This window comes from Harpegnathos saltator, unplaced genomic scaffold (assembly GCF_003227715.2).
Source record: "Harpegnathos saltator strain DR-91 unplaced genomic scaffold, Hsal_v8.6 scaffold119, whole genome shotgun sequence".
Lineage (NCBI taxonomy): Eukaryota > Metazoa > Arthropoda > Insecta > Hymenoptera > Formicidae > Harpegnathos > Harpegnathos saltator.
In genome coordinates this window covers 1493113-1518869 of record NW_020229894.1, presented here as the reverse complement: position 1 = coordinate 1518869, position 25757 = coordinate 1493113, and the positions used below count along the sequence as shown (strand labels likewise).

At 45.2% G+C, this 25757-nt stretch overlaps 1 protein-coding gene across 8 annotated transcripts in view; it reads right to left on the bottom strand.

Moving 5' to 3' along the window:
• The window catches only part of LOC105181186 (uncharacterized), an 85776-nt gene extending 65109 nt beyond the window's left edge, over positions 1 to 20667 (bottom strand). For 5 of the 8 annotated variants that reach the window (XM_011137796.3, XM_019840502.2, XM_019840501.2 and 2 more), the window contains exons 1-2: positions 20440 to 20667; positions 18133 to 18538 (exon numbers count right to left, since the gene is read on the bottom strand). The gene's annotated coding sequence lies outside the window, so the exon portion shown is untranslated. The remainder of the gene's footprint in view (positions 1 to 18132; positions 18539 to 20439) is intronic. The other 3 variants (XM_025304480.1, XM_025304483.1, XM_025304489.1) reach the window with 3 other exon arrangements.
• Between the last annotated feature and the right edge of the window lie 5090 nt (positions 20668 to 25757).

The window sequence follows — 25757 nt, the reverse complement described above, 5'->3', positions numbered from 1 at the left end:
GTAATAACGCCTCGGCGGGGCGTGCTTCGACGTGCACGAGGCGAGGAAAATAATGTTTGGAACGAGGTACTTCGGTGCCTCCGCGAGAGAGAAGCGTCTCCCGAGGAGTATCAGGTGGAATGGCTTCAAGCAGATTCCTTTCTCGAGAAAAATTGCACGGGCATTCTTTCTTCACACGAAGTTCGACCTTCCTCGCGCGTCGTGTATGGCGCAGCTTATTTCGCTCGGGGTAAGAAGAGTTCGCTTTCCTTACGTAGATGAAAGGTCGGCGTATAAATGGCATCTCCGAGTGGCTGCCATTATTACGCTCGCTCATGTTATCACGGGCTCTTAACGCTTAAGTTTGCGCAACGAGTGAGAACGATCAGCGCGGAAGAGCAGTTATATCCTTGCGAACGCTTCACACTTGCAGGAGAGCGTCGACGAGGCACGCGGAAAGTAAACAGAAACTGCGCGAGAAGGAACGATTAACAGATAATCAGGATCATTATAATTTTTCCAAGCGGTTTGTGACGGCAGAACGATCGATGCGTATCGACGAACACGCTCATTCGATCGCGACAGAAGAGTGCGCGTATTATTAAGCGGAAATCCGAAGCGCCGCGCCGGATAGGTCCTCCGGTAAGGATAATCACCGGTCGCCGGACGATCGGACGGAGACAGAAGACCGGAAGGAAGAACGACAGCCTGTCGAATTGTCGGGGAAGTGCCTCCCTATCTCGTTCGGGATTTTGCACAAAAGCACACAATGCCAAATCCAGGAGTGACCTATTTCCTCGTAAAAATACTTGACTCGATGGTGACGAGTTGTGAACAAGAGAAGCGGAGAGCTGTGAGCGCGGTGCCATTGATCACGCATCTCGTGAGGTGACTGGTGACTTTCGCGTCTCTTCTCTGCTTTTTGCTCTCTACTGAGATTTAATAAGATTCGCGTCGTAAACGCGTCCTTTAATGCTCGTCACGTTTATGACGGTCCAATTGACAGAGAGAATATATGATCCAATCTCCTCAGTCTCTCCGCAATCAGAGACTAAGCGCTATTGACGAGCTCGACTCTCTCCTAGCAGTTATGCGCAATCAGGATCGCGTATCCTATTTGTTAGGATCGTCTTATATATTCCTCATTATCTCGGACCCTTAATAACGATAAGTATAAGCGACCGTAGTCGGCAGTTATTTTACAGCAGTGATGAATGAAGTTTAGAAGTCTGAGAATACATAACTACATCTCTCTACTTTTCATCACAGAGAAAGAAGACAACGCAAAATAGATACGCCTATAGGTAGATACCAATTTAATTGATATTTCGTAGATGATTTATCGCCAATTGTACTGTACTTATAATTATTGTTCAATTAGGGGATGTAAATGAATCGTCTTTTATTTCACGAAGAGGGGTAGTGAGAGTTCGCTTTGAGAAATTTGATCCTTCTTATCCGGAGAAAGTCCGACCGCTGTTCAGTTACGTAATACGGGGCGGATCAAGAATGCGATTAAAGTATTACAAGATTCGCCGGGTATTATTAAGAGAGAGAAACCTCACAATCCAGGGTGGATTTAACGAAACGTTGAGAGTGTCTGGAGAAAACGAATTCTTGGGAGATTAAGCGAGCTTCGAATTTTACGTACTCTTGTGTGAATCTTAAACTTTAAAGAGCCAATATTTAATTCTCTCTTTTTTAATTGTACAATTCTGATTCAAAATACTTGTTTGGCGATGAAACAACGTTCATTAATAAAACTGTACGTCACAAGCAAAAAAAAAATAAGAGAACTTCATTTCTTATACAACCTTAATGAACTTTTTACCAACATTTTGTAAAGTCGGGGGCTTTGTTATTGTTTATATTTAACATGAAGAACGAGAGATTTGCGTACGTATACGCGAATGGGAAACACGACTTTTAATCGAACGTTCATCAAAATAAAATTTGATTCATTCGTGTAAGTTGAAGGAGAAGCGAGTCGACTGTGCTCAGGAAATATATAGAAGGTCGAAGGATCTATCATTAGAAACCGGTGCGATACGAACTGCACGTCTCGTATTCTGATTTACGTCCCGTGTGTTTAACAGGCGTCGCGCTTCCGGGTATATTAAATGCACCGAAGCCGTAGCTCTCCAATTTGAACGTAATTTACAGCCCCCGACCGCCCAGAGCTCGCGTATTATTAAAAGCGGCCGCTGCCGCGTGGGATAATCGCAATTATGCCATTTCATAATGGCCGTGAGAAATTGCCCGTTAAGTGCGGACGAGAGAGGGAGAGAAAAGGGGAAGAGAGAGAAGAGATATTCCGTTCGGGACTGAAGAAGCCGCGCTTGATTAAACGAAGTGCGGAAAGTGTATCGTTCTTCAGCCTTTCGTGTCAAGGGGTTCCTGCTCTCTCTCTCTCTCTCTCTCTCTCTCTCTCTCTCTCTCTCTCTCTCTCTCTCTCTCTCTGCTGTGTTGTGGTAAACACACGTGGTAAACTTTATGCACTCTGCCGTAAATCGATGTCTTCCGAAGTATCTCAGACAAAAAACAAGTGACAAGATCGAAGGCGGAAGAGAGAGAAGGACGATATAGAGGAGAGAGGAAGAGAGGAAAGAATGTAAGGCGGAACAATTTTATCATCGATCGAAGTAAAATTTCCTCTTTTGTTCGTTAATATTTAATATTTCTTGAAAATCGAACAGCTACTCCGTTTTATCGCGGCCTGGTTTTTTCTCAGAGGACAGAGAGAGAGAGAGAGAGAGAGAGAGAGAGAGAGAGAGAGAGAGAGAGAGAGAGAGAGAGAGAGAGAAAGAGAAAAAGTCCCATTTAATGTTAAACAAATCAATTTTAATGTGACTGTTGACACATCAATATTCAAGTGTCCTCTATGTAAAACGGCTCTTTGTAATAAACGAAAAAGTCGAACAGGTCGCGAGAGCTTTCCAAACGGTGTCCATGGGTTGCTCCCTTTCTCGATGACGTGCGATCTTGATTTTAACCTTGAGAGTAAAAGCTAATATTTTGATCCTTATTTTTGCCAATGTACATAACGCGCGCGAACGACGTCGCCAAAAAAGCTTGTGCTGCGGATCGCTTATCGACTCCAGACCGCAAACTCCATCGCCAGTGACCGTCACGACCGCGAGCGCGAAACCACATAATCTCGGCCTTTTTATTCTTCTCGTTTCTTTTTCAGACGCGAATAGATGCGCTGTGCAAGGACAGAAAAGGTACGGCCAGCGATAATCATCGCGAGTTTCTCCCTCTTTCTCTCTCTCTCTCTCTCTCTCTCTCTCTCTCTCTCTCTCTGCCTCTATCTCTGTCTTTCTTTCTCTGGATAATCACGAGGGATGCGAACCACGCCTAGATTCAACAACGCAACGGGCTCGCACCCCATTAATGCATGATGAGTAAAGAAACGGAGGAGCAACGCGGATCTCGTCGTCCTAAGTGAGAGACACGGCAATCCGACTGCAACGCCGACACAATTTTTGTATTTCGCGAAGCTCACCACGGTGCGCGCATAAATTAAATCAGAAGCGCGATAAAACGAATATACAGCAGAGAGTGCGCCGCGTTATCGCAAGATCGAAACGGTATTCGACTTTTTTGCGAGAGCGAAAGGAAGATTATACGTAACAGTGCGAACGGAAGTTTGCGATGAAGGGCATTACTCGTTGTTATCGATACGAGAATTCGAGAGAGAGAGAGAGAGAGACCCGCAACTTTACTTGCAACTTTAATTATAAAACCGATCGCAAATCCGCGTTCTAGATTGACAACGCGCTCGCCTGTGTAATTTGCTGCGCGTGACGTATGCTCAACTTGCGTCAGTTTTTCCCCGGAGCCGGATAAAGTCCGCGGAATTTATGAGAGCACTTTGAATGCAATTTTATTTTGTTGTTACGCTGTTGTTTCGCCGCGCGGTCGCTCGGCACGGCCGGCCGGAAGAGGTTTAACGAAATTGCGCGTTATTGCATCGAGTCCTATTGACGCGAAATTCGGAACACGTGCGTCGTATTCATCAATATGATCTTCACAAGAGCGTTCCATATTCACAGGTGCGAGCCGAAACGCGATATCATATATCCGTGTTCTAATTTCGCTTCAAAAGCGGAGTACTCGGACACATCCGTATCGTTTAGTTATTTAAGTGGAAAGTAATACCCTATCCGAAGGATTAAATAGGAAAACCGATTAGACTTGGCTACGAATCAGAGAGCGTGAACGACTTTGGTGCTTCACGTTTAATTCTTCCGAAAGGCTGAACGATCGTGTGCATGCGCGAGGTGAAAATTCTCTCGCTTTACATCTCTCCCCGCGTCTCTCCCCTCTCGCGTTCTTTTCGCTTCTGCTCTCCTCTCGCGGGATAATAACGCCGCGACTTCCCTTCTTTAATTAAAAACGCCCGACGAGATGGTTCCCGACCGGAATAAACCGCGGGACGATGATGAACGAAAATAGACGTGGCGATCAATCGTCTCGCATTGTCAGCTGTGCGCTACGTCCGCGATTCATTGTTTGCAGACGGGCAGACAATTCCGGCTAATTACCGCGTTTTCGAATTGCCCCTAATTAAAAGCTTGCTCAAAAGCGAATCCTTCCATTATGCGGATGATTTCGAAACGAATGTCGGCCGCGTTATTGCACCGGCCCTGCATGCGCGGCGAAAGAAGTAGAGAAAATACAACCCGCACGTCCAAGGCAATACGAAGTGGAATGTAATTACGCGGCCTACGGTCGCGGTGACCCGACGTACTTTCCGCATACGCGACACACGCGTGATGCCCACCACGTGTGCATACGCGCTCCGGAATGAACTCTCTCTCTCTCTCTCTCTCTCTCTCTCACTCTCTCTCACTCTCACTCTCTCTCTCTCTCTCTCTCTCTCTCTCTCTCTCTCTCTCTCTCTCTCTCACTCTCTCTCTCTCTCTCTCTCTCTCTCTCTCTCTCTCTCTCTCTCTCTCTCTCGTGGAATATATCTCACTCTTATCATCCGGATAAATATAATCCGTATCGCGTATCGAATACGCCACTTCGCGCGAGACTTCGTATTCAAAGCAGGATTTACACGCGGAGTGTGTGTGTGTCCCCGAAGAAAGAGAGACCGAGAGGGAAAAAAGAATCTTTGGAAAAAAGTCCGGTATTTTTTCCCAAGCACGCCGACTACGTGAAACGTAAGCCGCACAACGTAAGACCGTGCGCTTGTTTTCGTTGCAAATCTCTCAGAATCGCGATGGCTTTGTGAAAGTCTCGTGCGGAGTACGCAAAGGTAATCTTCGCGACCGCACAGAGTCTTTGATTTACTGACCGGTTATTGAACGTTCGATTTACCGATATAAGAGGCTTACAGAGCTCGGTTAGTTCTGCGAAATTTAAGTCCTTAGAGAGAGAATTATACGACGGTTTAGCATCGGCCGGTCCTTCGAAGTTGCAGGAAAGGAGTTGAGAGAGGGGAAGTTCAGTAGTAAAGATACGTTTGATGTCAGCCGCTTTGCGACGAGCCGCTTTGCCGCTGACTGATATATATGTAAATTTCGCTCGACATTGTGACATTGTCGGATATCGCTAGAAAGATACCAAAGAGCGTTCTTGATTTTGAATTTTATTCCATGAAGAACATCAATTAAAAAGAACGGCCTCTTAATATGCGACGTTAATATCAGCTGGTTATCGAGATTTTCTGATTTATCTAATATTATTTATGAGCTATTCAAAGAAGCATGAATAATGTGTTGAAGTAGTAATTCGTCGTTGCGACAGCTTTAATTTAATGCCATAAATAAAAATAAAGAAGTGGATATGTATGTTTATAAAATAGTAGTAATTTAATTGCTCTGCGTGTCAATTCTGCGAGGATCAAACGCGGAAAGATAAAGAAGACGACCGTATTCGAGACGCACCGAAAACGCGCTTTTCCCGAATATCGCACGAATTCGCAATGTTCGTCGTGCAACGTTATATAACGGCAGTCGCTGAGAAACACTTTTGAACACAGGACGTTCGTACAGTCAAATGTCATTAAATTTCCGCGCGAGAGTTTCCTTTCCATTACATTCTCTATTGGATTATCTTGCTGTTAAGTCCTTCGTTAAAAGCAGCAGTAACATTCGAAATTAACAAATGGAAAATGTCGGTGGTTCTGTCGTGCATTTACATTCCGGAAGCTTAATTTCGTGGAATTACGTCTCGGTAACGAAATAACTGTTTTTCTCGAAAACTCCGAGCAGAACTCTACACTCGGTATGCTCGTTGCACTCTACGTAACCGCAATAAGCGAGAGAAACGCCGCGTACTTTATGTAATAAATTTTATACTCAAGGAAGAGAGAGAACGTAAATAGCGGTGCGTAATTAACGCGTCGTTCTTTCGCGTTTACACGCTAACGTTTTCACAAACATCGAGAACGATATTCGCTTCTGTGCCTTCCTCTTGCGTTTTCTTTCTTTCTCTGCCTTTCTTGTGCGGTAGTACAATTTTCTACCATTGAATCCAACTCATTTTCGCTATGAAAGACTTCGTCGCCACGAACACCTCGTATACCGAGATTTCTATGCATCGACACAAAAAGTTCCGCATGATGAAACGCGGGACTTTCGCTGTCATATGACGGATCAGTGCGCTCCCGCACTCTGACTAGGGAGAGAGAGAGAGAGAGAGAGAGAGAGAGAGAGAGAATTTTCGGCAGGTGTTTCAATCCTCTGGAAATCGTCGTAGGAAATATTTATTCGAAATTTTTCTTCTCGCTCGAATTTATGCAAGGTAATCTTACTGCATAAAAGACAACTCATGCAAACATTTAAATAATTCCGCACAACTCTTTCCACTCTGTTGCTCATCTCAAACAAGAAGGAATGAATTTTTTATATCCTTTTTATTTATTAATTTTTTCCTTTTTTTATGAAGACAAGCTTACTCTCCATTGTTTTACCTTGTACGTATTTTAACTCGAAATCGCGGAGTCTCGTGAAAAAAACCCAAGTGCGTCATTTCACACGGCAATTGTCGCGATGGAATTTTTATCGGGATGATTTTCTAAAATCGTGCGTCACCAGCATCGGAAAAAAATCAAATTTTATCAAACGATCGCGTTGATTGCTGTTGATTTCTATAAGATTGCGACAAACGAGAAAAATATAATTTCGGATTTGAGGAACATTGAATTTCTTTATATAAACGCGAAGATTCAGTTATTAGTAATATGGCTATTATCATTTCGAGCACTTAAGACATTCTTGCGAAAGAGTCTGGCTTACGTTCGATCTCAATTTTTGCGAAATTGAAATGACAGACACAATCGATAGTCTCATTCGCCGTCTGCCAGTCTCAGCCGTCTCGAAATCGTACGTACATTGAATTACATGTCGTCACGTCGAGTAGGACGATTCAGCCGTGGAGGAGGGATTCGACAGTTTCCATTTTCATTATGAAGGCGACCTAGCGTTGAGACGTTTGCGCGCAGCTTCTTCGAGAATACGATAAAATCGTTTGACTGCTCCGACGGAGTGGTCAGACGAGCGAAAGAATCTTCTCAAGGGAGAGCGGCTGCGTCTTAATCCATACCTTAAAGCTCCTTCTCGCGAGCACGCAACAGCATAATAGAATTGCGCTTACTCCTCCCCGGCAAGAAATGGCAGTCGGCGGTAAATTCGAGAGAAGTGGATAGACGTGAGCGAGCGCGAATGAAAAGCCGGGCGTCCCTTAATCTGGCCTCTGATATTTCGCCCGCTCGTAAAATTCCGCGTATTGTGCGCGATGGACGAGATATTAAATTATAGGAGAAACGTGGGGGACCGAGAGCGGCCGATCGTATCGCCGGTAAACTCCAGCGCCGCGAATTTTACCTCGCAATCTCGCGGCAAGCAACGTTTCACAGTCGGCCGCGTCGGAGAAAAATTTCCCTGCTCAAGCTTGACGCCCGTTTCATCGAAAAATCACAATCGCGTGCGCGGTTATTTGATACAGCAGCAATCCCTCTTTCCGCCGAATTCACGTACGATTCGCTAGTACGTAGCTCGTCGTTTCTAGATCGATCATTGCGCTCGAGGATCTCGGCTCGCTCGAATTTTCGTACGCGATCCTGCTCTCGAAAAGTCGCGTAATTTCGCCGGAATCGCCCGCGCGGGATACATATTCATAGATACACGCGTTACGTCCTGCGCGCCGTTCCCTGCAGGGGACAAACGCGTATCCGACTGACCCGTCGGAAACAATTTGTGTCGCAACACGACACGGGCACACATGTATCCCCGGAATTTTTCCTTCTCACGATAACGCGTCCTCCGGGGACTGATATATGCCGCGAGCGTTTGTCATGTTACAGGGACATTTGCATCGTTGTCGTGTGCGAGCCGCGATAAGATAGATGAAACGAAGCGGGAGTTCCTTTGCGTGCGCGCCGTGACAAATCAGCGGGATACATCGATGAGAGAAATTTTGCTCCCCTTTCCTCTCTCGCTCTCCTTTCCGCGTCCCTCCACGTCGCGCATTTTTCACGGAAGTGACCGTAATTGCACGACGCTGGCGTGCCGTGTATGTACGTAGGCTATACTGCTTCTCAGCGTGACCGACGAAAAGTCTCTCGCGTAAAGCGAGACGCGGCGAGCGCGCCGGACAGGCGACGTCAAACGCCCATAAAACGCAATTAGCCGCGACTAATAAAACGCCCGACGTTACCGGAGTCCGTGGCGCGGCACGGCCAGTGAATTATGCGTTAATGAGAGACTAATTTGCCCCCCGTTATTCGATACGATGTCGCGATACGCGTTTAATTTGCCGGGTCGATATCGCTAGCCAATTTTCATATCGACTCCGCGATGTCCCCGATCGAGATTCTCGCTTGCCGTTTACCAGCACGCAAGAACAACGAAGCGGGCGAAGCGATCGGCCCTTGCTCCTTTTTTCAAAGACCGAGAAAAAGTTGCGAGTTAATCAAAGGAAGGGTTTATAAGAGATTAATCGAGCGCATCGCCGTAATCAACGAGAGAGACCGCGGACTTGACGCGAGGTGACCGCGAAAGAGAACGTTGCGTTACCGTTAAACGGCAACAGGATCTCAGCGAACGAATTCTCCCCGCTCGTAGAGTCCTTCCGCGATAAGTGAATGATCGAGCCTGGATTAATGTACTGAATAATGGCCGTCGCTCCGCGGGTGACTCTAACTCGAGCAGACCTGAATCGAGTACGCCGCCGCCGCAGGTAAAGCTCCGCCGACGTTATTTCAAGTTTCCAGCCGAGTTCTCGCTCCAAGTTGTTATACGACACACACACACACACACACACACACGTACACAACAAACACAAATGTGTACACGGTCTCAGCCAAGCGAATGCGGGATGCGTTTAGTTATAAGTTATCGAAGGCGGTACGAAAGAAGTACGAGGGGAGGAGAACGGGGCCGATTCTATCGAATCTCCGTTCTAGCTGAAGCGAAGGGTGGTTGAGGACGGAAAGGGGCGAAAGAAGAGGAGTAGAATAGTGCTTTCGCGTAGCTCGCGGGAGATCAATCGAGGATCGATTCGCCCTCGCTAATAATGCATTACTGATACTACAGCCTGCCTTGTGTAGACGTACAACGATGCGTTACACACGTATAACATACGTGACTCGTTACGTTTTTTCCCCGCTATCGGTATGCAAACCGATTTAATGTCAGCCAAGGCTGCAGCAGTTAACCCTCGCTGCCGTGTGTCTCGTATCGCGTCCGTCTCGCACGGTCCTTCAACCGCTTTCGCGACGAGTCGATGCGGAAATTGTGATCGCCGACGTTCGCTTTGTACCGTCCGCTTCGTAGCGCGTAGCACCCTCAAGCACCGTAAATCGATACACGCTAATGCGAATGTAATCGCGCGTTTAATTAGCGCGCAGTGTACAGCCGCGTGCGTCGACCAAGCGTGTTCGCGGCGGTCTCGTTAATCAGCCAAATGTCTGCGTTCGTATGAAAAGAAGCTTAACGAGTCTCTAAATTGCACGAAGAGGGTGCTCGTTCCTCCTGTGAGTTGCATTAAACATGAAGCTCCTAGCTGCCTCTGTCTCAAAGACGCTCTTATTCTGCTTAATTATAAATATTTACCGAAACTTGGCACGCGGCTGCTCACTTCATGTGCCGCGTAGCCGGCCTTTTTCCTTAATCAATTCTACCGACTTCTTCTACCACTTCTACATCGCCGAGAGAGACGAGAGACAATATTTCTATCGAGAGGTACTTTCCAAGACACCACAGAGAGGAAACTCTCTCTTAGATTAACGGAGACAGTAATGGGGCACTTTTCGACGAACTTCGATAAAGGTTCGTCTGGTTCCCTTGTGAAAAGACCAGAAGTAACGAGCGTTACGACGGCTTCAATTATGATCATTATGTCTTCCGTGAGCGATCTATCTAATCCAAAACTGGCCGGAGGAGGATCTTTCTCTTATTTTCCCGTCGGGATAATTAATTCCTTTCAGTCAGGAGTCTTTCACCCTCGCCGCTGGGAGATTCTGGAAATATTTTTTACTTACTTTGACGCAGCGAGCGACTGTGTTCCAAATTCGACGCGCGTCTCTCGTTATCTAATAATGAAAAATCAATAAACCAATAGACCCGAATCGTATAATTAGAAAGTAAATCAGATCGAAGCGAAGAGAAGTTATGTCCCTCGAAGGAACAGAGCGATCGAAGATGAGACCGATTATTCTCTCTTAAGCGACGGAAATTAATCGAACTGATCAATGTGTAACAAATCAGCCGGCTTCTTCGGAGTTCAATGGAACTTCAACAGAAAATTCAATTCACCTCCCGTGATCCAGCCGTGATCTCGTAGCATTAACGTTAAATCTACGAGAAATTCAGAGTGCCATTATTCCACGTAAGTTTCAAGCCGATCAGTTTCTATCGTGCACTTCTGCTCCGCCTGCGCGCGAATCCCCGCGGCGAAACGACTTCGGAGCTTCGAACTTACTTCGATGCGCGCCAAGAGAGAACGGCACAGAGATAACCGCATGTATGTACGTATGTATCTGTGTCGAAACGAATCATCGGCTTTACCGCGTCGTTGACGTTAAGAGCGCAAGACGAGCATGAAGCAAAGCCGCGACCGGCGCGGCGGGATTTTAAGTTCGGCGTGCTCCCCCAAATAATTACAGTCTATGGCACGTAATGATGCATGGCTTAATAAAGCGACGAGAGAGTCGCTGCTGGTGATTGCGTGCCGGTGACTGCGCGGGCAGACCGGGCAGACATTTTAATGCCAATCTGACGTAGCATCGCCCTAGTTGTCGCATGCCGCATGGCACCTATAGATGCACCACCACTAACGTCGCAATACACGAGGTCATACTCATCCGATGTACAAGTACGAGAGTACATTATATGTCGTCATCGTCATACACATCGACGCGATGTGTATGACGATGACGACGATGATGACGACGCTCGCGCGCGAGCGACCCTTTTCCAGCGGCGAATCGATACTATCGATCGAAGCCGAAACCGTCGTAAGCCATGTCGTGGAAATGCATCGCACGGATTAACCCTGATGCGGCCGATGCGTGGGGTGTGATGAACCCCCACGAGTCGAGCGGCGAAGTCGTCGGAGAACTTCTCGAGCGTCATCGAAGCTGCGACACGAGAGAAAGAAACTCCCACCGACTCGCTCCGACCAGTTTTCGTCTCTCGATAGAAGAAGAAACATATTTGTACCCTCTAAGCAGTAATGAAGGGAATTTCGAACTTTGCTTCGATACGGAGGTTGATCGAGTTCGATCGATACACTTGACGCGTTACCGAATCGCGAATTGCATTTTGATGAATTTCTTTTACCGTGCGGAATTTATTTTGTTGTTTACGTTGTCCTCATCGTATTTCCATGACACGCGCGATGTTTCTCCGTAGCCGATGAAAAACACGTATTTTCGCGCGTTATATTCCGAAATTCTTCACAGTTGATGAAAAATACATATTATCGCGTATGTTACACTTCAAATTATCGCGGCGTGATCGCCTCGCTGATTTGGGCGTGAAAGCTTTACGACTGGTCGATTTCGCCAGCACGCAAACAGATTCTCATGTAGCATTTTTTCACATTTTTATCTTATTAAGAGGCAGCTGGCACGACCGATGTGTCATGATATATCTTGCTCAACTTAACCGATGAGAGGAGTCCCCGTCCCGTAAAATCGCATTTGTCTTACACAATGTAGCGCGGTGAGGCAAGTCGAGCGAGGGAATGGTGAGAAAGTCGATTTTCGCAAGCAGTCCGACATCCGACGAAAGGACGTATCTATGAGTTATAAAGTTGCACGAGAAAGTTATCCGAATGATAACGATGTATCCTCCTATAAGAGATAAATTCACTCCCGTGAGACATCGTCGGGTGATTCTCGCATGTATCATATTTTCCTTGCGACCCTGTGCGTAAAACACGTTGCGAAAATTCGAAATACTAAAACTTACGAAGACTCCGATTTTACACTCGACGCATCGTGATCATCGTAATTCGCGAGTTAGCTCGGCAAACAGTTGCGCGAGACGAAAGCTACGATCAATTATGCTAATATTATTGCTTGCTCACACGCGGTGCGCATTCATACTGCTGAGCTTAATGAGTCTTGGAATGTTAATTCGGTCGAATATCGCAATCGGTAAGTAAGCATCGGGTAATTATGCAAATATAGCAGCGAGAGGGGAAACGAAAAGCACGGTACACGGTAACGTTTATCGCGGACAAACTGAAAACTGGCCAGCTTTCACGCTATATGGTGGCTTTATATACGTGAGCGCCAAACGAAAATCTTTAATAAAAGAACTGGGACAGCTGCTGCTTCATAATATTGTTAAATTTATTTCCCTTTACCGCTCTGCTATTCCGGAATCGCGTTATTTATACATCATGCGAAAACGTGTGCCATTTTTATTATGCCGAGTCCAAAGCATCAAAGCGTCCTTTCACTGATATTATTGTGTGCAGCAAATTTCTCGACCTCCCACTCTCGTTCTCGACGCGACCCTCTCCACATTGTATACTTTATTATTTAAGCTACCTCTGTCCCGGTTCTCGCCCGATGTATATTTGGTTCAAAGCCTTAAAGCGGAAAGGCCAGTCAGTGGACTATAAAACATTATTCGTTAATAGCGCCCTTTGTAGCGTGGAGATGAAAGTCGCAGCTGGATTCTGCGAGACAATTCATCTCTTGCCCAACGTTGCTCGTCAGTAACAATAACGACGCGATCCTGTGTGGCGTGGAATCTCAAAGTCGGTTAAGCGAATATCGCGAAATTTGTCTCATCGCGGAGTCACTTTATCGTTTCCTTCAGCGGTTTCACGAGCGGACTGCTTGCAAGCTGACTTCTCGTCGGCGCAATGTCGAAGACGGAATGTTCGAAGAGAGAGAGAGAGAGAGAGAGAGAGAGAGAGAGAGAGAGAGAGAAAGAGAGAGAAAGAAAGAAACATGCGCGCACATAAACGCAGTCTACTGTGAGAAATCGAAATACTCGATTAGACGAGGAAGTACTTCAAGATTTTAAACATTCGTATTAAAGCACGAAGATTTCACGACTCGCCGTTAAGCTAAACGAGCGGCTCGTGGTGGCTCATGCGAGCAATGTTCTTCGCTTTCCGCTCTTGGAATTTGACGCTCCGTTAACCAAATGAATTCGAGTTACACCATCTTGAGAATCGGACAACGCGACGGAATACGGTGCTTTAATCAGCATAAACTAAATTTTCTCGCGTTCCGGCGGAGAAAATCCGACATGTTTCACCCGCGTCAACGTTCAACGGTCATCTTTATCGCGCGAGGAATTGCGACGTCGGCCACGCTGTTTCCACAATGATAAAGCTCGCGTGAGCTTAGCGCAATGAGACCACCGCACGCCCGGCCCTTTCAACGGGCAAACGTGACCCTTCCCTTCTTAACATGCCTTGATATAAAGGTCGCGTCAGTACAATACATATTGTCTCCCTTGGATATTTCATCCCCCAGCGGAGAGGACTCGGAATTTTCTCGCCGCTTCGATTCCGCTCTTACACGATACGGATGCAAAACATTCGAGAAAGAGAATCAAAGGAATAGAATAACAGCATATATCGAAGATGCATCGTCCCGGAACGTCATTGTTCGGAAGTTCCATTCCTCAAATGTATTTTCTTCGCGAGGAAGCAGAAAGAGGGAGAGATACAAATTGTGTTTTTTCATTCAGAGATTCTTGCAGAGATTCTCTGCAGAGAAGCAATAGAGGGAAATAGATAAATATACGTTACGCAATTTTGCTTTAACGTTATATCGAATAAAGCAAACTGCATGTGCGACGATGTTGACGAGAAAAGTCTCGCCGCAAATGAGTAAACAGTGACACATGTAGCCCAGATTAAGTACCAACGTTTCACGCGTCTGAAGATGATAAAATTGCAGCATGTGTGTTCGGAGATTGCGCGAAGTTGGTCAAACCTCTTCAATTTCGCGAGAGATGAACTTCGTGTTACACGTTGATACGAGTCTGAAATACTTTAGAATCCTGTCAGCTCCGCGACTATGTGAGATCTCCATCCGTGCCATGAATAAACGAGGCTGTCGTTATGGAAACAAATGCAGAAGAGAAAGCGCGATAACTTGGACTTTTGTGTAAATTAATCAGTAGCAGAGAAAATATCTATCTAATGCGCCCGCATATCCGTAATATTTCGCGAAATACGATTCTTTATTTGCGACTCTCTCATTGCAGGATTATTAATGTTTCTCGCTCGCTGAAATCGCTTTTAAAGCAAATATCGAAGATAGATTGAAACAAAAATAATTTTAGTACGAAATATGTTTCAGAAAAATTGCAATATCGTCCCTTGCGAGTAAGCAATTTATAGCAGGGGTTATATAGGGGTGATTTGAATAAAAATATATGAAAATTGGAAAGTTATGTAGAGGAAGAAAGAGAGAAAGAGGGAAGGAGAGAGAGAGAGAGAGAGAGAGAGAGAGAGAGAGAGAGAGAGAGAGAGAGAGAGAGAGAGAGAGAGAGAGAGAGAAGGCGTCAAAGATTGCATTACATACGATTCAAGTTGTACGACTGAAACTTTTTAATTTCTTCTGCTCGAGTTTGGGGAACGTGAAAAATGACTGAAAGTTTGGCTGAAATTGCGATTTGACTTTCAATCTTATTTCGTTACGACTTCGAGTGGAGAGTTAGAGCAGCGTGTTACACGTGAATGTCGTTCGGTAAAGCAGCCACGATGTTTTATTCCGCTATCGATCTGATTACGGAAGCACGATAATATTTCACGGAGCTTATTGAGTTTACCTGTTTTCCCCGTAACGCAATCGGTCGACGCAATACTATTAATTCCTCGCCTCGATATTAGCGCGATGAGAATGCATTATCGTAAAAGGAAACACCGCACGAATCGCATAATTTAATTTAGCCTATAAAAGTAAGCGGTAAAACTGTTCGCGGTCTTACCGCTCTTGCGCGTTTCATGGAATAACAGTTTGCGGCTCTTTCTCGCGCTCATAGGAAAAATGTAAAAACGGAGAATTAGCGTGTAATGTTCTCTGTTGAACTAACTATGCTAGGCGAGGTCAGTGTGTACACGTAGCGATCGCGGCCAAATTAATAACGTTCCAATCGACTCGATAAGGAAGTTGACGCGCATTATAAACCTATCTATTTTCTAACACGGCGAAATGAATTAATTTGCACCGCACCGTATACAACATATCGCGTTGCTTCATACTCCAATTATCAATATTGTTAACATTTAATTCTCATCTTGCGCATCTGTCGATCGGAAACTAGAGATGACATTTCGACAAGTTTTAATTATTGTAAATTAAAGTTCCACCGCGCGCATCCCCGTCGAAATATTTATTCACTCACGCGCGTTGCATGCTTATTAGATTAATATCGCGGAAGTTGCGTAATGCGGCGCACATAGTCGCATTCGTTATTTATGTTTTCCAGGTGTGACCCTGCGAATCTCTACGCTGGACGGTACGCCGCTCAATGTTTGCGGTGACCGATATTGGCCGGCTAGCCCGACTCACGCGATTCTTCCCCAAAAAGCTTTTACATCTCGCCGGCCAGCTAATTTCGCGCGGGGTTAATTAAGTTTTCGAGCGGCTTGCAGCGCAGAACGACCTGCGGATATCTAGCCGGCGTATGTGATTTGCGTTATTCCGCGCGGCGATTCCGCAGAGAGAAGGAGAGAGAGAGAGAGAGAGAGAGAGAGAGAGGCAGAAGCGGAGAGACAGTTTAATGAATAGCGATTCATTTATTGAACGTCGGCGTCGTAAATAGTTTAAACCGCCGTAGCGAGCGCGCTCGCGCGTTCATATCCATCGGACTGATGAAGGCGGCGGTGGCGTACGGATAAAAATTGATACGTGATAAATCAGGAGAGTGGCCAGAGCTAGCCAGCTCGTGCGAGGCGCGCGTTTACGCCCGAGGTGCGCTTTCAATTAGGCCATCGATAAAATCGAGCAACCTGTTATCCTCTCAGCGGCGTGTTCGTGCGCGCGCGCGTGTGCACGATGAACAACGCGGTGCAACGCGTCGAGATGCGCGAGTGCGTAATACGTACGCATGTGATAAATTAATACGCTCGCTTGGGAAGAACGCGCAGGTGACTCCCTGGGTGATCGCGGAATCGGAATCGGCGCCGCGACGTGTATTTGTTGAGTGTGGCGAGCGCGCGCGCGCGCGCGTGCAATTTGCATTTCGCGCGTGTGTCGGACGCGTCTAATTAAATTCTCCAGCCGTGTCCGGGAGGGCTATCCGATCGGTTGCGTTATCTTCTATTTATCGACCGGCCGGGCAATCGAGAGGAGCCGTGTTCGATTAGATGGCCCTCCGAGAAGAAACGACGATGAGCCTAATGTCCTCCGAACGGGAGAAAATTGAAGAGCGACGACTCGCAGCAGCGCAGACAGGAAACACGATACGCTGATTATGCGCCGTCAATATTCGTTACTTGAAACTTGTGTCACGTGATATGCTCGGGTTTGAATTTTACTGTTAAATCCGAATGTTTTTATTTCAATCGTATGATACGTGTAGCATTGTACTTGTAACCGCGATTCGACTGAAGAGCTCGCATCTAACTGTGCATTCAAACCTGAGTATCTCATTTGATTGAAGCGTCAAGTAACGATTATTAATAAGGACTTGAAAGCGTCAAATATACGCTTCTCCGAGTGTAGTTCTTCTCAGTCATTTATTGAACGTTCATCGACGTTCCGAGATGCGGATTGCTCGCGCGTTTACGAGCCGAGGATGCGCATATTCCGCTGCGCGTATTCAATCGCGTATCCTTCGCATGTATATATATATATATATATCGCATATGCATGTGTGCGTGATAGAGAAAAAAGCAAAAGTGTGCGAAAAGAAAGGCGGACGTTCTCCATCTTGACCGCGGCACGACAACTGGCGGCTATAAGTGAAAAGTCACGTCTGACATTATCGGTCTACACAAAAAGCGCGTAATTTAGGTAAATGAGAATCGATATCTATTCCGGGACACGTGCTAAGTGCACACTTTGACAAATGGCAACGTATTATGGAAAATGTATACCGCACACGAGCGTCAGCCAACGTTTATGTTTGCTAGACCGCTTATCGCGCACGGACATTTCATAATTAATTTCACTGACCTCCGAAAATTTGGCCTCGGATACAGTTAAATTTTAATTACGCGCTCACTCTCCGTTTTATCGTGATTATCCGTGTACAGAGTTATTTGATTGTTTTGTAAGAGTGGAAAATGAAATGAGGAAAAATACAAAGCAGTAATTCTCTCGTTACACATTACTTCTACGTCGTCTTGACATGTATCTTCCACGGTGTCAAAAATAACATTGCAAAAACATACGTAGATTTTCGAGAGTACATCTTTAGAATAATTAATACGCGTAGTGTCGTGTTAACTCGACTGAACGATGAGGGGACTCCTCTCGGTGCAGCAAAAGTCAACAGTCGCATTTTCCAAAGACGAAAGACGTGACGCCAGATCTTTTCCGCGCAATCTCGGACGCAAATTTGAAGAAATAAAGGAAAAACGATACTCAATCAACAAATATCACTGTACCGGGGAACGTCGTTCGTGATATTCCGCAAAGCCTGGATTCGTCATTCCTGTGAAATTCGATTTAACGTTTATCAGGAATGGCCTTTCCTCGAGGAAATTACTCACCCTCGTACGAACGAAATCCTGAAGGCGAACGAATCCCTTTGACACCAATGGGAAGCTGCAATCCCGTGAGATACACGAAGAGAAACGCGCGCGCGAGGGAGAAAACGAAAAACGACGCGACAATCCGATCGCAGTTTCCCGACGCACTCAACCACTGGATGTCTTGTGACCTGCGAATGGAGGTCAGCCGATTCGTTCGATTATCGGAGATCTCGCACCGTGCGCTGCTTCATCCTGTTTTCGTTTGGACTTCCTCCGGTCCTTCTCGCGAATACGATAAAAATGCGTCCCGTCGTGAGAATTAAAAATCCAATGCGCTCCCGTGATTTCTTGTTGTTAGGTATACGCTAGATCTTCAAGCGAGTGACGTGACGAGTGACGGGTACATCAGAAAATTGCGAAAATACTAAAAATCACGAAAACAATTTTCGTGAAGTATTTATGTGATCGTATTATAGTCACGAAAAAAGTTCACCGAATATTCGTTGTAATGTTTGGAGAAAAAAAGATGCGTATCTTTCTAGTGAAATTAAGCTCTGCATCTTTAATTAATTTTCATGATTGTAATATACAATTATATTAATTCGTTTCAGAAAGTTATTCATATTCCGTGGTTGCGTGGAAAATATTCAGCAGGATCGTTAATTGGTTCGTGAATTAACTGATATATTATTATCATATTTCTCCAGAGATTCGCGAGTGCACCATGCGAATATTTCTGTAATTTTAATCTCTCTGTCGCGCTTCCAGAGATTCTTTCGTTAAGCATAAATTATCTTTTTTTCGGATTTAAAAAAGAGCAACTAGGTAAATGTGGTTTGTACAATGTATGCAGGTAACGTGCGTTGTGCGCGTCTCTTCTCTCTGGATCGCGTTAATTACCAAGACACAATCTTATTAACCTTCAACAAGGACATCGTACAAGGTCTTGAATTATACATGGACGCGAGTACAATGTTGTACATCAACAACATGGTAAATGAGGTCAAAGAGGTAGGTCAGAATATGACCTCGGTTCTTTCTGACGTAAGGACATCGTCGTACTGATGAGCTGATATTCAAGTGAGACTAAAAAATTCAATGTTCTCTTCAGTTTATAAATATAAAATCTAGAATTTAAGCAGCAGTAAATTATCTTTAAATGTCAAAGACCATATTCGCACGTGCCATATAACACAATTGTCGTTGAATACTTCTCTCGAACTAAGTTTGATCTCTACTTTAATTTATATGGGAAATAATGATGCGTCTCATCTAGAATTTAAATATTTGCAGGTAAAGCGCAATGATTAACAGCTACGGACAATGTGCCGCGAACCAATTAACTTCCGCGAACGACATTTTATCACCGGTAATTCGTAATTCGTAAACGTTATTCGAATTTCCATACCACAATCCCGTAATTTGGATTTACGTTGCGCGCATACGGAAGCTAAATTAAAATACGAACAACGAATATTTGAAAAATCAAGAATGTATTTTAGTGAAGGGAGAAAACGTCGATCGTCTGATGAAAAATGAATGACATTTCGATCGTGTAGCTTGTTGCGCATATAACAGGCTAATCTGCCATTCGATTCTTCGTGTTTTTCGCACAATTCGGCGTAATTCCGTATAATCTCGCGTAATAATTCAACATGGATCAATGATGAAAACGACACAAAAATCTAAAAATAAAAACATTGCACGCACAATATTTTAGAATAAACAGTCAAGAGAAGTTATACCTTGTATTAAATTTATCAAAAACAACGTCGCTCGTGCGACGAAATATATCCCGATAAAATAAAATCCACGTCTAACGCAATTTCAAAAAAGAAAGATCGCCGTAAACGGAAATTCCATCGTCTTGATGTTCAGCGATGCAAATTAAATATCACTCTGCATGCGTAGAGCACAGTTGATCTCGCTCTCAACTTACTCGGCAACAATTCGATGCATAGAGAAAGAAAGAGGAGGAGGAGGAGGAGGAGGAGGAGGAGGAGGAGGAGGAGGAGGAGGAGGAGGAGGAGGAGGAGGAGGAGGAGGAGGAGGAGGAGGAGGAGGAGGAGGAGAGAGAGAGAGAGAGAGAGAGAGAGAGAAAGAGAGAGAGAGAGAGAGAGAGAGAGAGAGAGAGAGAGAGAGAGAGAGAGAGAGAGAGAGAGAGAGACAACCAAGATTATATGCCCTTAATTATCTTCGCGCTGACAGGATGTGCTGACAGCAAATAGAAAGTAGAAATATGACGCGATTCGTACAAACGATGTCGAGAAGGAGTAGAGGAAGAGAAGGGTAAAAAAATAGATAAACAAAACAAAAAAAAATTACCGAAGACCGAGGGAATCGCGGTTCCGCGGCAGGAACAATAGCTCGCTCGCTCGCTCACTCGCGCGCGTGCGCGCGCGCGATATCCCTTCGCGACACTCCTTCGATTCTCTTGGTCTGCTCCAATCGTACGGGAACCCGCGGATTACTCGTTTTCACGGAGAAGCGCGCATCAACCGCGGCATCACATACGATCCAGAAAGACGCGCGCGTAACGCCTAGTGCGAAGGAAGCGCAGCCACTGAGAACTGGGGGTTGTCGCGCGGTAAGCGCCCCCGGCAGGGGCTGCTAACCGCGGCTCTGCCAGGGGTAGGTGGTGGTGGCCAGGGTCGGTTCCTGTTCGCGCCGACCCTGTGGCACAGCTGGTCGAGCCGAAGAATGCCGGAGAGAGCGAGAGAGCGTTTCCCGCGTTTCCGAGCAACGACTTTCGTCGCGATTGTCCCTCGTTTCGCAAATGTTTCGCGGCAAAAGCAAGTTATTGCGCCGTTTAATTATATAAACGCGGAATGCTCCTTTGTTGCCTTCCGTTTTCGCTTTGTTCAAAAGAATGGAATGCCCGCGTTCTCTTCTGTCTGTCTCCGCCGAGAACATTCGCCTCGTGTTCCCGATGCGAACGTTCTTTAAACTTTACGTCACAAGTCCGAGTTTTCAAGTTTTTTTTCTTAAAGTAATAATCCAGATTTATCCTACCAATATATATAATAATCGCACGAGTCTCTTATCACCGTGAAATGTTGACAAACTTATCTCGCTGCACGGATCACGCCGCTCATCGAAACTGTCTACTGTGTCTTGAACTTTTCGCAACTTTGTCCGAACGCGTCCGCCCAAAACCAAACGTTACGAGAACAGAACCGTCGCTGGAAAGTACCGAAAGTTTTCACATCCGCGGCTCCATCCGTCTGCGGTCATGCGCCCGTCGGAAAAGGCAGATATATTTGGCAAAATCGCTATGACGACCGCGACCGTGAAACGCCGTTTTGGCGAACTCGGATTTTAACTTTGGCACAGTAACATTTAAACTACTCGATGGGGAAAGTTTTTTTTACAGTTGAATCGACTTTTTTATTTTCTGTAACATTTGATTTTTGATCGTATGTGGCGAATAACAATTGATAAAATCACGATCAAGAATAACGACAAATCGTTATTCTTTCTATTTGGCGTGTTTTTATTTAAGAATGACGAGGGTTAATAATTCTCAAGGAAAATAACGAATTAAAATTGGAAATTCAATCAACCGCACCGGCGATGTTTCATCGCGGTATCTGCCGCTCACATGCGAAATTTTCGTGGGAACGGATGAATATGCGAGTGGACGGCGGAGACAGACAGTCGTGATAATGTGCATCTCGTATGCATCGGCAGCATATGGTAAAGACTGAATTAGCTTCAGCTGAATGCTGACGTCAATGCGTCTTTTTCTCTCGAAAACAAAAATCCGGCCATCGGGATGAAATAGGATGTGCCGCCGCAGCGGGGACTCCACCGGTGGTTCGGGATTAAAACTTGTTTCCGTATCAGATTCGCAGTTTCGCAGTGAAAACGCGTTGATATAAATTTCGCGTTTCGTTGCGAGAGATGAATTTCCAGCTTAAAATCACTTCGTCTATAGTTATAATTTATTGCCGACTTCTGCTTCCCTGTCCCCTTATCAAAAAGAAAAAAATAAAAAAAAAACAAATAAAATCAAAATCAAGTTGTCAAAGATTCTTTTTAACCAGTCGATGGAATAAATTGCGGTTTAATCGTTATTAAACGGATAGGAGTTTCTCTATTTCGACATTATCGGTGTGCGGTCCACGCGGTTCTGTGAGATATTTCCGCGTAAATATCACAGTGGATATTTTCCTTAAAAAATACATGAAACTTACTTGTGATATTATCTGCAATTATTTGCGCATCGAAATCCCGTCCGCTCAATCGAAATCTGAGGAAGACGCAGCGATCTAATTTCCACGATAACGCGCGATAACTTTGCTCGACACTCCCGACACTCCCGTACCGCAAGATGTTCAAGTAGTCTACGACTACTTGGCAATACTTTATTACGCTCGGATGCACTAAACACTTTCGGCACTTCCGGCGATAATTTGGTCGCGAAACTGACAAACGAAAATCACGAGAAATACGGAACGACTTCTTAACCGATGCGTCACGATCATAGACGTATAATAACTAGACCGCGCATTCGGCCGAAAGGTCGTCAAATATTAGAAAGAGAGAGTATGTTTTGCGGTATCATTCTGTCTTCGTCTGATAATCTTTGGAGTGGGGATTATTATTTGTATCGTTCCGCTCTCCTCTACCTTCCTTTTTCGTCCCCCAACCAAAGGCTTCTTCATCCTACCACGCGTCTTTAGAAAAAGACAGAATAGTACCCGTACAGCAACTATCTCTTTCTAATTTCTGACGCGTTCTAGCAAAGGAAGATGTTGAGCCCGCGCGGTCTAGATATTATACATCTGTGGTCGCGATGCGTTCCGCAAGTACGAACTGAAGGTCGTAGCGATTGAGTTTCTCGAAATATGTGTCAACAACGCTAAGTATTTTTTTTGTTCGCCTCCGCGGCGGTTGGATGTGGTTGCCGTAATTACGCATATTTTTGATCTTAGGGACTGCGTACGCGTTGTCCCTGTTTCTCTTTTATTTCCAAAATCGTTGTGATTGGCGTAAGAGAAGGAGTGTAATAACTCTGCTCAGAGCCATATATTGAATGAATGAATGTAATCAACAACGCTCTGTCGCATTCACGGTGATTGAGATATTTGTAACGTATACGTTCCATATGTACGAAAAGAATGTCGCAATGATTGAGACATTTTCTACGATTATTCGCGTGTCAGATTCTCATCTAGATCGATCGGAGACTCAAGATGCACTCATTTAACCTTGAAATCGCAATAGCGCACGATACCTCTCGACACTACCGATACATCCATAGACCTCGAGATACTCGTTATCGGCGATTTGACGGTATTTTACTATGCCCAAACACGCGAAATGTTTATTCTCGGCACTTTCGGTGATAATTCGGGCGTGAGACTCACCTATGACCCGCCAAAATCGTAAAAGACACAGGACGACTTTTGCACCGACCCGTCGCCATCCTCCGCACGAACGAAATGAACGACATAGTGATTGAGTTTCTCGAAGTGCGTATCGACGCGCTGCTACGTTCACGACGATTGAGATATTTGAAACGCCTACGTCACAGGTCACATGACCACGTCGCGGCAGTTGCTACCGTTCCGCCATTGTTCGAATACGCTCGCGGCTACTCGGTGTTCGCTGCGCTTTCACCCTGTGTAATGTGAGTTTCATGTATGAACGAGTGTCTACAATGTGTCGAATTTGGTGACGGGCAACGTGTTTAGTGTATCAATCGGCTCTTCGGAATGCGATTGAACACGATGCCAGTCGACACTCGCGATGCACTTTGCTTCCCGCGTACGAGTCATGGCGTCGTAACGAGTAAGTGCAACGGGTTCATACGAGTTCGTCGTGCCTTCGAACCGGTGCAATGTGAGTTTCGTGCGCGGGCGAGTGTCGGGATTCAGTCGAATTCAGTGACGACTTGAGCGACTCGTTGAGTGCATCACTCGTCTCGCCGAGCACGATTGAGCGTGATTTCCGCCGATATTCGCGACCGGCATGAGCGGCATCATACAAGTAAGCGTGACTTATGTGTACATGTCGTGTGCATATGTGATTAGTGTCTAACGTGTGTATGTGTGACCACAGCGTCTACCGTGTTACGTCGTGACTATGAAGATACATGAGTGCCGTATAGAACGATGCATTCAACGACCCGAGATGTTTCGGGAGATTCGACATGGATTATGTCACCCTTTCGTGCCTCTGTAAGTCTGTACCCATTGTGTTTATATGCAGTGCTGCAACGGGTCGATCTCATTGATACTAACGACGAAACAATTAGTCGTTAAGGTGGTAGGTAAAACAGTCACGCGACTTCGTGGGAGGTTAGAGAGAATTCTGATGTTACCGATCGCGTCGATCTATTACATCGAACCTCCTAACCTAAAGTGTGCGATTAGTATCTCAATGTTTCGTGACGTATTTACATCTTGGTAGCATGTTTATAAGGTCAACTATTCATAGAGAATATTCGGCAGGAAATTAAATAATTAGATAAAAGGTTCCGTGGTATACCTTGTGGTATTTAGTAAGATCAAGAATTATTTTTGTTTTTATCTCAATTTGTCGTATCAATTTCTTGATGTAATCTAATATCGATAGAGTCACTCGTTAAAAAATTAGCGCAGACAAGTAGCAACCGTAATGATCGTAACGACGACAAAATTGCTCGAGGAGGCTTCGAAGTCACCTCAAAGACGAGAAACACGAGTCGGCTAATCGTCGGTCGGGCTTATTGCCACAGGATTATCGTAATAATTGCTCGATATTAATCACACAAATGGTATATGGATATAGCGATTATGCGACGCGTATGTCGGCCTGCACCTGCTTGTCTTAATGTCTCGACCAAAGTTACGTATCTCTCCGAGTAGTGCATTTCTGCCGATGGACGAGCTTCGTTATTTGCGTTAACTCTTGCACAAGTTGGTCCACTTGGCATTATACACTTGCGCGCGACGAAGTTTCGGTGGCGCGTAGCATGTGCTCACGATAAAATTGCATCCGTTGTTCGGTCGTTCTATAGAAATCGATATGAAAAATACGAGAGAGAAACCAAGCGGTGCCATCGTACGCGCGTGATATTTGGCGTTTCCAAGATTTCGCGCTCGAGGGAAGAACTATCCGATTTTGACAAACAATGGTTTCGTCATAACGGCGAACTCGAAGCGGTGGAAAAAATCGGAAAGTCAATAAATAACGCACGTTATGCGCGTTAGAGAAAAACATTACGGTCGAGGTGTGAGATTTATCTCACACTTCCGTATTCCGATCTCTAATTAACGATTAATAACTGGTAATTACATTCGATCCGAACCTCGACACGTCACGCGATGTTTGGTTTCATATTGAGTTATTGTAAATATTTTATTTTCGCCAAGCAGACGCGGTACTCGCCTCGATTTCTTCTTTATCTTTTCGAAAACCGATTCGTTTATGCGCAGTTTTATAAATATTATACCGGCGCGGCAGCAGAATTTAATTGACTCGAATAATACTATGACTGCTCCGTGGACAAATAATTGGGTATCTTATTATTTTCTGGGGTATCTAGGACTTAAGGTTGGGTCAGGTAGGTAGTAATCATACATATATTGCACGACGTCGTTGAGTCCACATTGTTGCAAGTAAGTTAATAAGGCCGACACTGATTCGTAACGGCC